Consider the following 10,228-nt stretch of genomic DNA (forward strand, 5'->3'; position numbering starts at 1 on the left):
CGGTCATCGTATCGGTCGGCCAAAATTAAGATACGTATCGGAGAGTATCGTATCGTAACGGAGTTACACTAAGATACGCTAGAGATACACACATAAATGGATAGAAAACATTTTTTTAAACACTTTTGCATAAAGAATTTGTTAAAAAAAGCTATTGATAACATGTATTATGCATAAATACTAAATTAAGGGTATCGTACTAAGAATTCAAGGTTTGTAGTTGTTCCATAAATGTAAAATCCTTGTTCCCAACCTTGATTTCCACTTTAGTTAGAGAGAAATATGACTGACAGCAACTTTGGAATAAAAACCCTTCAAAAAATCATGTGTTTTCTGAAAAATTACCCATCTTGGCCATTATATGACCGATACTCGCTGATACGTATCGATACTCACTGATACATACCGATATATATATCGATACTCACCGATACGTATCGATACTCACCGATACGTGCCAATATATACCGATACGTACCGATCGATGCATACCGATACTCATCGATACGTACCAATACATACCGAAACGTATATTTTACCTCAATTTTATAATTTTCATAGTCGTATCGAGGCATATCGTATCGTATCGATGTGTATTGGTGGTGTATTGATGCATATCGGTATGTATTGTACGATATATATCGATATGAAAGGATTTTAAAAATTTCATGTATCGTATCGATGTGTATCGTATCGGTTGGCTAAATTTAAGATACGTATCGGAGGGTATCGTATCGGTATCGGAGATACTTAAAACCATGCCTACAGTGAATTTTTTTTTTGCTAGAGATTATTTCATTAAAGAAGAAGAAAAAATAAAACCCTTACAGGAAAACAACCACCACTAGCGATTCCTAACCTCCCACCTTTGGCATGACCATTAGCAGGAGGAGAGAAAAGCTCTAAGAAAAATGAAAATGGGGTCTCCCATCAAAATCCCTTGCGAGGAGATCCAGAATATGGGAGGGAAAGGCTACATTAACACCCGAACTCCCAGACTTCACCGCATCTCTGGCCATATGGTTAGCAATGGAATTCTCTTCTCTAAAATTGTGAGACATCTTCCAATTAATACTATCTAGGAATGGCTGGAGATGCAACCATCACTGAAGAGCAAACCGCAGAATTTTCCTTTGTTGAACCATAGTCAATATCATGCTAGAGTCAAATTCCACCCATAGTTGAAGAACATTCATGTCCTTGGCACGCATCAGCCCCTCCATCAGACCCTCCACCTCTGCTTCGAAGACACCAATAATTCCCATGAATTTCTTGTATGAACCCAAAACTCTGCCCAGATGATCCTGAAAGATGCCTCCCGCACCAGCCCGACCAGGGTTCCCCAGCGAACTTCATCAAAATTTAGCTTGATCCAATTAATTGGAGGTTTACACTGATATACTTCCAAGATGTCCCTATGCCCAACGACGTGAGTAGGGAGGCCGAGATGCCTGTAGCATTGCAGGTCTGCCATAGATTTAACCTCTCCTCTCATCCTTGGATTATTTCTTCTAATATCCTCAAGGACCATAAGGAAGACATACCTGCTCAAGCGAGCTTTTTTCTCAAATTTTCTTGAATTTCTCTGCCTCCGTAAGTGATCCAGCACAATGGCCAAACTCATGCTCCATGTCTCCTTGCAGTAAACCATTTTCAATTTTTGCTTCCACCACTGAGCGAGATCAAGAAGCAACCCCTGGACATGCCAACGCACATTGAAGGAATCACACAATAGACCCTAGATCTCCCTAGAATAGGGACAGCTCAAGAAAACATGCTGTAGAGACTCCTCATCAGAATTACACAGGTCACATCTAGAGGCAAGGGGAACTTCTCTCTTCTTCACTACATCATCCGTGGGCACATTTCCATGGATCACCCTCCACGCTAAAGTAGATACCCGAGGCTGCTGATTTTTACACCAAATTATAGATGCCCAGAGAACAAATGGCTTCTTCAACCTTATATCCCCCCAAGCTGATTTCGAATTAAATTTTCCATCATGAGAAAGGGACCAGGCGCACCTATCTTCATAGGCCTATTCTGGAATGTAGATCTTCTTAACGTCATCAATGATGCCCTGCATAAAGTTAGAATTCATCTGAGGGAGATTCCACATGAAATTCTCAATGAAGCGACTCACTTTCCCATCTAAAATAGAAGGATCGACACCCTCCATCATCTCGCTATCCTTCAGAGCGCCTTGAGCTACCCAAATATGCTTCAAACAATTTATTTTCCTACCGTCTTCCATAATCCACCGCTCCTTAGATGAAATATAATCCCACATCCTTCTAATCCCATGCCAAATAGAGGATTTACTGAACAGAAGTGAGGTTACCTTGGCAAGGAGTACCTTTGGAGATGCATTGACGTTGATCTCCACTAGATGCAGACCACAACCATGTTATCTCGGTGCCACCAATGCTTCAATCCCGGTTGGCATTTGGATTTCTTAAAGCAGCTCACAAGAATCAAATTTTAGGTTCTTCTTCTTTCTTTCTTGTCTTTCCCTTTCTTTTCTCCTTGTCTTTACTTTCAATGGAGGAGCAATGGCAGTCACGCACACGCTCCTTCTCTCTCTCTACTTCTCCTCTTTTAGTCTTCCTTGTAAATAAAGCTTTAATGGAGAAATAATATTCTCAACAAAAACCTTCAAACTCCATTAATGGGATTGAGAAAATCTTTCTTGAGAGGCATTCAAGGCAAACACAAAGAGTGGGGAAAACTTATTCTCTATTTCCCTCTTCTTCTCTTCCCTTCCCTTTTCTTTTTCTTTCTCTTGGCAACTACCAATGGAGCTTGCTGCCTTGGTTTCTAGCAGCTTTTTAAGCCTCTAATGGAGGCTATGAACTCATGTGCAAGAGGATGAAAGTCTTGCCTTCAAACCCTAAGCCTTCTATGAGCATCAACTCATTTTTTTTGGCAACCTCTGCAGCTCCTCTGCCTGCTCTCTTGCATCTAATGTGTAGAGCTTGGAATTCTTAAAAGTCTCCAACTTGAATCACCCAAATCGGAGTGGGGATGAGGGAGATATGGCCCTTTGAAATTGGGCTAGCCAGAAAGCCAAAAATGGAATCTTCGAAGGATGGCTTGGCGTACACTGGCGGCATGGGAAGCAACGGCGTGATCTGGGCCGTTCATTTAATAAAAAAAGCACCTTCAATATAGGCCCTTGGATCTATGCAATGGATATTGAATCTTAGCCATTGGATCGGCTTCAGTAAAATTAACAAATGATGTCACGTTGACGTAAGCGGTTAGGTCCTTTTTGCTGTCGTTTTTTCATTGGCTCCTTTTTCTAGATTTTAAGGGAGCTCATCTCCCACTCAAAAAAAAATTGAAACTAATACCAGCCGTCGGATTAGCTTCTATTTGATTAGATTCAAAATTAATCTCATAAAATTTTAGAGATTGGAATCTAGAGGCCCTTAAGTTGCACATGCGTTGCATATAAGCAAGCTCACCTTTTTCTCCTAACACTCGAGGTCCTGACCTTATGAAAATTGCACAAAGACCCCTCATTTTCAAAAATAATATCTGAAAAATCCTCCCATCACCGAGACCTAAGGGTGTCAAACGGTGCGGTTTTGGTTATTCGGTTAGATTTCGGTTCTGATTACATTTTAATAAGATGAAACAAAAACAGCACCGGATAGGAATAAGGTGAAATCAGAATTGTTTTATATGGGGTTAACAGTGTCATTTTAAAAAATGGTTTGCATCCTACAACTAGTGTGAATCCTACAGATATTAAATTTCCTAAAGAGTTAAGACAATATACATTTATTTTGCCAAGGACAATATACTTTCTATGTAAAAGACTACACATATTATAACTAATTAAATATGATCATAGAAATTAGAAAATCAACAAGTGTCATTGTGTGAAAGTGAAGCTCCCTTCTCAGTTAGTACTTTGCTTTTTTTTCCTCCCCTTTTTTCATAGAGACCCATCGAAATTCAAAACACTTTAAGTCTTTAATACTAGGTCTTGATTAACCATCGATTTTTCGGTTCGATTCGGTTCCGAATTAGAATTATGGCCTATAAAACCAAAACCGGATCAATTTACTATAATGCGGTTTGGTTTGGTTATAACCGGTCGATTTTGGTTCCGGTAAACTGTTCCGGTTATATATTGACACCCTTACCGAGAGCAACTAGAGATATTCCAATTTGGAATTTCAAACCAGCTTCACGGAAATGCATATAACTTTTTCATATGACTTTCGATAGAGATGAAACAAAGTGCATTGGAATCATGACTTGACGTTCTACAACCTTCTAGAAGACCCAATTGTCTGAATCAGCCATTTAAAATATTAAAATGCCCCTAGATAGTTCCGATGTTGTATATTCCTCATACAACATTAAAATGCGACGAAATCATAAGCGTTGGAAAGATCGATTTTTTGTCGTATTGTTACATATAGAAAATTTCTTCCAAAAAATTAATCTTTAATGTTGAAACTACCCCTGACTGCCATAAAGCTAAATTTTGACCGCGGATACTATAACGTCATTATACAGTATCAAAACGTGACGAAATCAGAAGCATTGGACTAGATAAATTATAATCTATTTTTTTATGAAGATATGGTCTTCCAAAAATGTTATTTTCACTGTCAAAAATGTCTTTGAGCGTAAATAGGCCAAATTTGTTTGTTTTGACCCGAAAACCCATACCACCTACCAAGGATATACCAAATCACTTCATACATACCATGCGGCTCTGATATCTCATCGACAACATTAAACGCTGCCACATCATCATTTTTAATCACGTCACCGAAACTGGCCACATCATCACCACCAGATGGTCGGGTTGCCAACAAGGACAACCATAAAACAACAATCTCCCCCTTTAGAGTTGTTGGCAACCACCTCATAACCAATACACTCCAAAGCTCCAATGAGTAACTCTCTCCCCCCTTTAACAACAAGTACCAATGGTGGAACCAATGGACTCCCCCTGAGTCCAACATAGGGTAGCAACATCAAACAATTTGCTCCCCCTCTCCCAATGCCCCTAATGCTTAGGAAAAACCACCACTCCCAGTTTCTGTCTAAAGAACTCAAACTGATCTTTGAGAAGTGGTTTAGTAAAGATATTAGCCACTTGCTCGGTTATGGGAACAAACTCCATCCTTTCTTCACTATCCAACACTTTGTCTCTCAAGAAATGGTACCATATGGTAATGTGCTTTATTTTAGAATGCATCACTGGGTTCTTGAAGATATTAATAGCATTTATATTGTCACAATATAGTGGCACTAGTTGCTCAGCCTCAACACTCAGATCTTTCAATATTTGCTTCATCTACAACACTTGTGTACAATAGGATGTAGCTGCAATGTACTCTGCCTCTGGTATTGAAAGAAAACTGACTCTTATTTCTTGCTGTGTCAAGCCACTAAGCTACTCCCTAAATAGAATGCACCACCACTAGTGCTCTTCCTGCAATCTACACATCCAGACCAATCTACATTTGAAAAAGCTGATAAATTTAAGCTTTTGACCTTCGGATGCCATAACCCAAACTCACTGGTCCCCTTCAGATATATGAAAATTCTCTTCACTACTGTCATGTGTCTCCTTTGGTCCAGCTTGGAATCTGGCTACCATGCACACAACTTGTAAGATGTCAGACCTACTAGCTGTCAGATATAATAGGCTACCAATCATTGACCTATACGAGGTGTGGTTAACTGATGGAGAGTCATCTTCCTTGCTCAACTTACACCCAGTCATTATAGGTGTACTAACTAGCTTGCAATCCTCCATAGTGAATCTCTTCAATATCTCCTTCATATACTTAGACTAAGATATGAAGATACCTTCCTTCTTCTGACTGATCTGCAAATCCAAGAAGAATGACAGTTCACCCAACATAGACATCTCAAACTCATCTTGCATCCTCATTGCAAAATCTCTTCACAATTCATCATTGTGTCCCCTAAAGATGATGTCATCTACAAACATAACCACCACAAGCTGACTACTTTTTTTAGTTCTGATGTAGAGATTACTATCCACTAGGCCTTTCTTGAAACCAAACTTGGAGTCCAATATGGAGTACTATGCCTTTGGATCTTGTTTCAAATCATACAAGGCCTTCTTCATGCATACAAGAGTGGGGTCCCAAGTCAACTTAAACCAATCAAGTTGCTCTATGTAAACCTCCTTTTCTAAGTTTCCATTCAAAATAGCTGATTTGACATCCATCTATTAGACTTTGAATCCCTTGTACACTGACAAAGCCAAGAACATTCTGATAGCCTAAAGTCTTGCCACTGGAGTAAAATTTTCTTCAAAATCAATACCTTAACTTGATAACTCTCCCTCTTTGACTTCAGTATCAAAGAACTATAACATCTCTCTAGAGTAATCTCTCCCAATGTGAGATATAAGCATCTATAGGAGTACTCATACGCATCTTTTGAATACTACAGATGTGAGATTTCAAACTATATACGAGTGCCCATACGCATTTTCCCTATCCTATAAGTTGAAATCTCAATTGCTCAACTGACCTCATATCCACTTCAACACTGCTCATCAGTACAAGTGTTGCCTCAACTGGATATACACCATCACCAATAAATTGTAGTATATAAATACTCAATTCACCAGCTTCATGTCATAAATTTTTGCATCCAGTCAACACAGCATATTATTCTCTCTGCCACTAATGCTGAAATATTCAACTCTATCAAAGTCAAACAATCACAATGATGACACAAAACTACACTCAGATAATTATCATTGAGATTGCTACTAACTGAATCTCTGACCCATACTGATGCATACAAAATTTGATTATTGTCTGTCATACTCATAGCTGAATACCTCTGATCATCAGTGACATACTCAACTGCTCTGCCCTCTGAATGGCATTGAACTGCCCATCTGATGACTGCTCCATCAAGATAAAAATACTCAAAAAGGAATTGCATTATGTATCAACTAATATCTTCAATCTAAGCTTTACTGCAGAAACTCTACTGACATAATTTGAGTTCTGTTGGGGGCACTAATAAACCTTTAGTGAGCTCCCCCTCTCTAGTGCATCTCAGTGCCCCTGGTGCCTTGGTCCTCTGTGTGTGCTACTTCTTAGAAGCTCTCACACTTTGTTTGCTTCCTTGCTTAGTCACTATCTTCTTCAGTCTCTGTCTTTGTCCAGTCAAAACAACTGTAAACCTCTTTGTTGCCTTCCCAATAGATGATCTTCTCTTTCTAAACCTTGCCTACGTAATTGTAGAATTGACATCTACCTTTGCTTTCCAGTTTCCTTTCATTGCTACCTTACCCTTCGACTTAGTCTGTTTAAGTGATGTATGTATCTTTTGTGTGTCCTTTTTTTTCCACACACTACACAAAGCCACTTGAGACTAGTCACTAGACTCTGGCTGATGCTTCTTGGACTGTCTCTCAATAACTTTCCTTTTAGAACCTCTTTTTGACTCTTCGGTTCTAGAGATTTGATAATCTCTCTCATCTTGTACTAGCTAAGGGGAGAGTACTACCTTACAGTGCTTGGCCCAATGTCCAAGTTGATGACATCTAAGCCACTCCACTGTCTGTCTGCTCAATGGTGCTATAGGAATCTTTCCTCCATAGCTAGGAACTGCTCTAGATGTGCACTGATCTCTCCTATGCCCATATCTACTACATTTGTGACAATACCCATGAAAGTGTGATTGAATCACTAGGGATTGCTTATGAAAACTCAGTAGAACATTATGCATATTGGTGGAAATCATCTACCTCTGCTAAGAAGTTATTTATCTAGGCCTCTGATGGCTGAACCTGCTAAACTTCCCTTGCTTAACTGTTCTCTGCTGATAAGCTCTGCCAAAACTGCCTTAACCACCAACTTTGCCACTGTACACCCTGTCTCTGTTTCCTGTCTACTAACTTCTACCTCTTCACTCCATATCTTATGGATTGCCTCCACACTGTGTCTGATGTGTATGAGATCTCGTCTCACTACTATGCCTTTGCTCTCTACTCCTCTATCTCCTCTGAGCCCTCTTCTGTGTCTTTCCTATAGTCTGTCTCTATGGTCTGATCTCAATTGTCTCTGTAGCTTTCCCTGATGACTGACCCTGCTCTGTTATAGAACTAGAACTGATGATTGGTGACTTTTGACAATTCACAATCTGAGTTGGATGTCTATCAATCTCAACAACTACAGGTGTGGTAGCTAATTCACTCCTCTTTAACTCTATTAACTAAGCCTAAAGGGTTGTGATCTCTGCCTCATACCTATTGCACATCTGACACTACCTACTAAGCTGAGCAGACTCTGATAGTTATACCCTCAAAATTGTGACAACCTCTTCAAGGTTGTTGCATCTCTCATTTCTCCTGATGATCTGTGCCTCCAACTCTTCAATAATAAATCTAGACTCTCTCTCAAGTCCACTATACTATGCATTCCTGGAAGACAATTGTCTCTCTAAGTCTTCTGTAACTTTGTTGGCTTCACTAATATCTCTTGAGGTCAAGGCATGTCTGTCCTTCTCTAATCTCATCTCATCAAGAGATACTTCTAGTTCACCTTTCTAGTCAATAATTGCTTCTATATCCTCATGATCAGTATCATCATCACTACTTCCACTCTCAGAATCACTATTAGAACACTGATTTGATGGCTTGCTATATTCATCTGATGTAGGAACAATGTTTATTGACCGCCTATCCCTGATAGCTGACTTACCTCTATAGAGATTTTGTAGTTTATCCCATATTGACTTAACTGATGTGCAAGCACTAACTTTAACCCTTAAACTGTCTATCAGTCCTTCCAGAATAGCCTTTCTTACTTTTGAGTCAAACTCGGAATCCTTCTTAGAATTTTCTTTTCCACTGGTCACAACCATCCATATGTCATATCCTAGGCTACCAAGATAGGACTTCATCATCCTCCTCCAGAACATAAAGTCCAATCCATCAAACAGAGGTGCTCCAAAAGTGGACTTATCACATGTTGTCATCTTTAACAAATCAGATCACTCTTTAGTTGTTAAGCTGTCTCAAGAGCCCTAGCTCTGATACAAATTATTGTATCCCAGTTGACACTGAGAGGGGGGTGAATCAATGTGCCAAATCCTTTTTTATTTTCCAACTATACCCCTGATGTGGCAATCATTATTTACATTGTAATAAATACATGCACAATCTACTGATGCTGCTCAGAGTTGCTATATGTACTACTGATAATTCTTATTGTTGCACAGAACTTATTCACATAACATGTATTACTGTCCAGAGCTGTGTTATAAATCCCATATGGTAATCACTGTCTCATACATACACATTCGTATGCACATCCACCCTGCACCACCAAGTGGCCAGGTCTACCAGATGTACACACCCATCCTGTAGCCAAGCACTCCAATCCACAATATAAATACGAGTATACACATCCACAACACAAGAAATACGTGCTTCGACCAGTTGTCTATATGCACAGAGTATTTGTAATACCCCGCTTCTTAAACCCGATCTGATTTCGCTGTTGAACCGGTTTAACCATGCAGGAACCGAGCCAGTGCCAGAAGAGACGGGAGTGCCCAAGCCGTGTACATGCACTACCATAAGGCCATGTACGGATAAAATAGGTATTATATCCGTATTTTAAGGTATATACGTATGCTACATCGTATGCCTGGGGTGGGGTCCGTGCCGTGGCCCGAACCTTGTCAAAATCCCAAGTGTTGGCCCTCAGGTGGGTAGGACAGGTGGGTGCACCCACCCACCTGAGTGACCCATCCATGTGCACTGTTCACTTATTAGAGGTAAGCTTTATGACTTCATTTTCTTTCCATTTATGTCACCCGTACGTTGGTGAGAATAGTAAAGAAGAGAGAGAAAAGAAAGGGAAGAAGAAGGGAAGGGAAGGAAGAGGAAGAAGGGAAGGATTTCAGTGGCGCCGAAGCTTGATCTTCCCATTCCGGCGCCGGGAGAGTGATCTTCAACTCTAGATCTACAGTTAGAGGTAAGCAAAGTTGGGTTTTGTGAACATTCACCATACCCAAGCTTTAAACCCTTGATTCGAGTATGGTTTCTTGAGATCTTGTAAATCCCCTTTGAAAGGATGAATATAAGGTTTAATAGATGATTTATGTGTTGATCTTGAAGGATTTGAAGAGATATTGACAAGGTGGAAGAAGCATTGTGAGTTTGAAGTGATTTAGAGGGTTTGAAGTCGTTCTTGAG

The sequence above is a fragment of the Macadamia integrifolia genome, unplaced genomic scaffold, assembly GCF_013358625.1.
Source record: "Macadamia integrifolia cultivar HAES 741 unplaced genomic scaffold, SCU_Mint_v3 scaffold319, whole genome shotgun sequence".
NCBI lineage: Eukaryota > Viridiplantae > Streptophyta > Magnoliopsida > Proteales > Proteaceae > Macadamia > Macadamia integrifolia.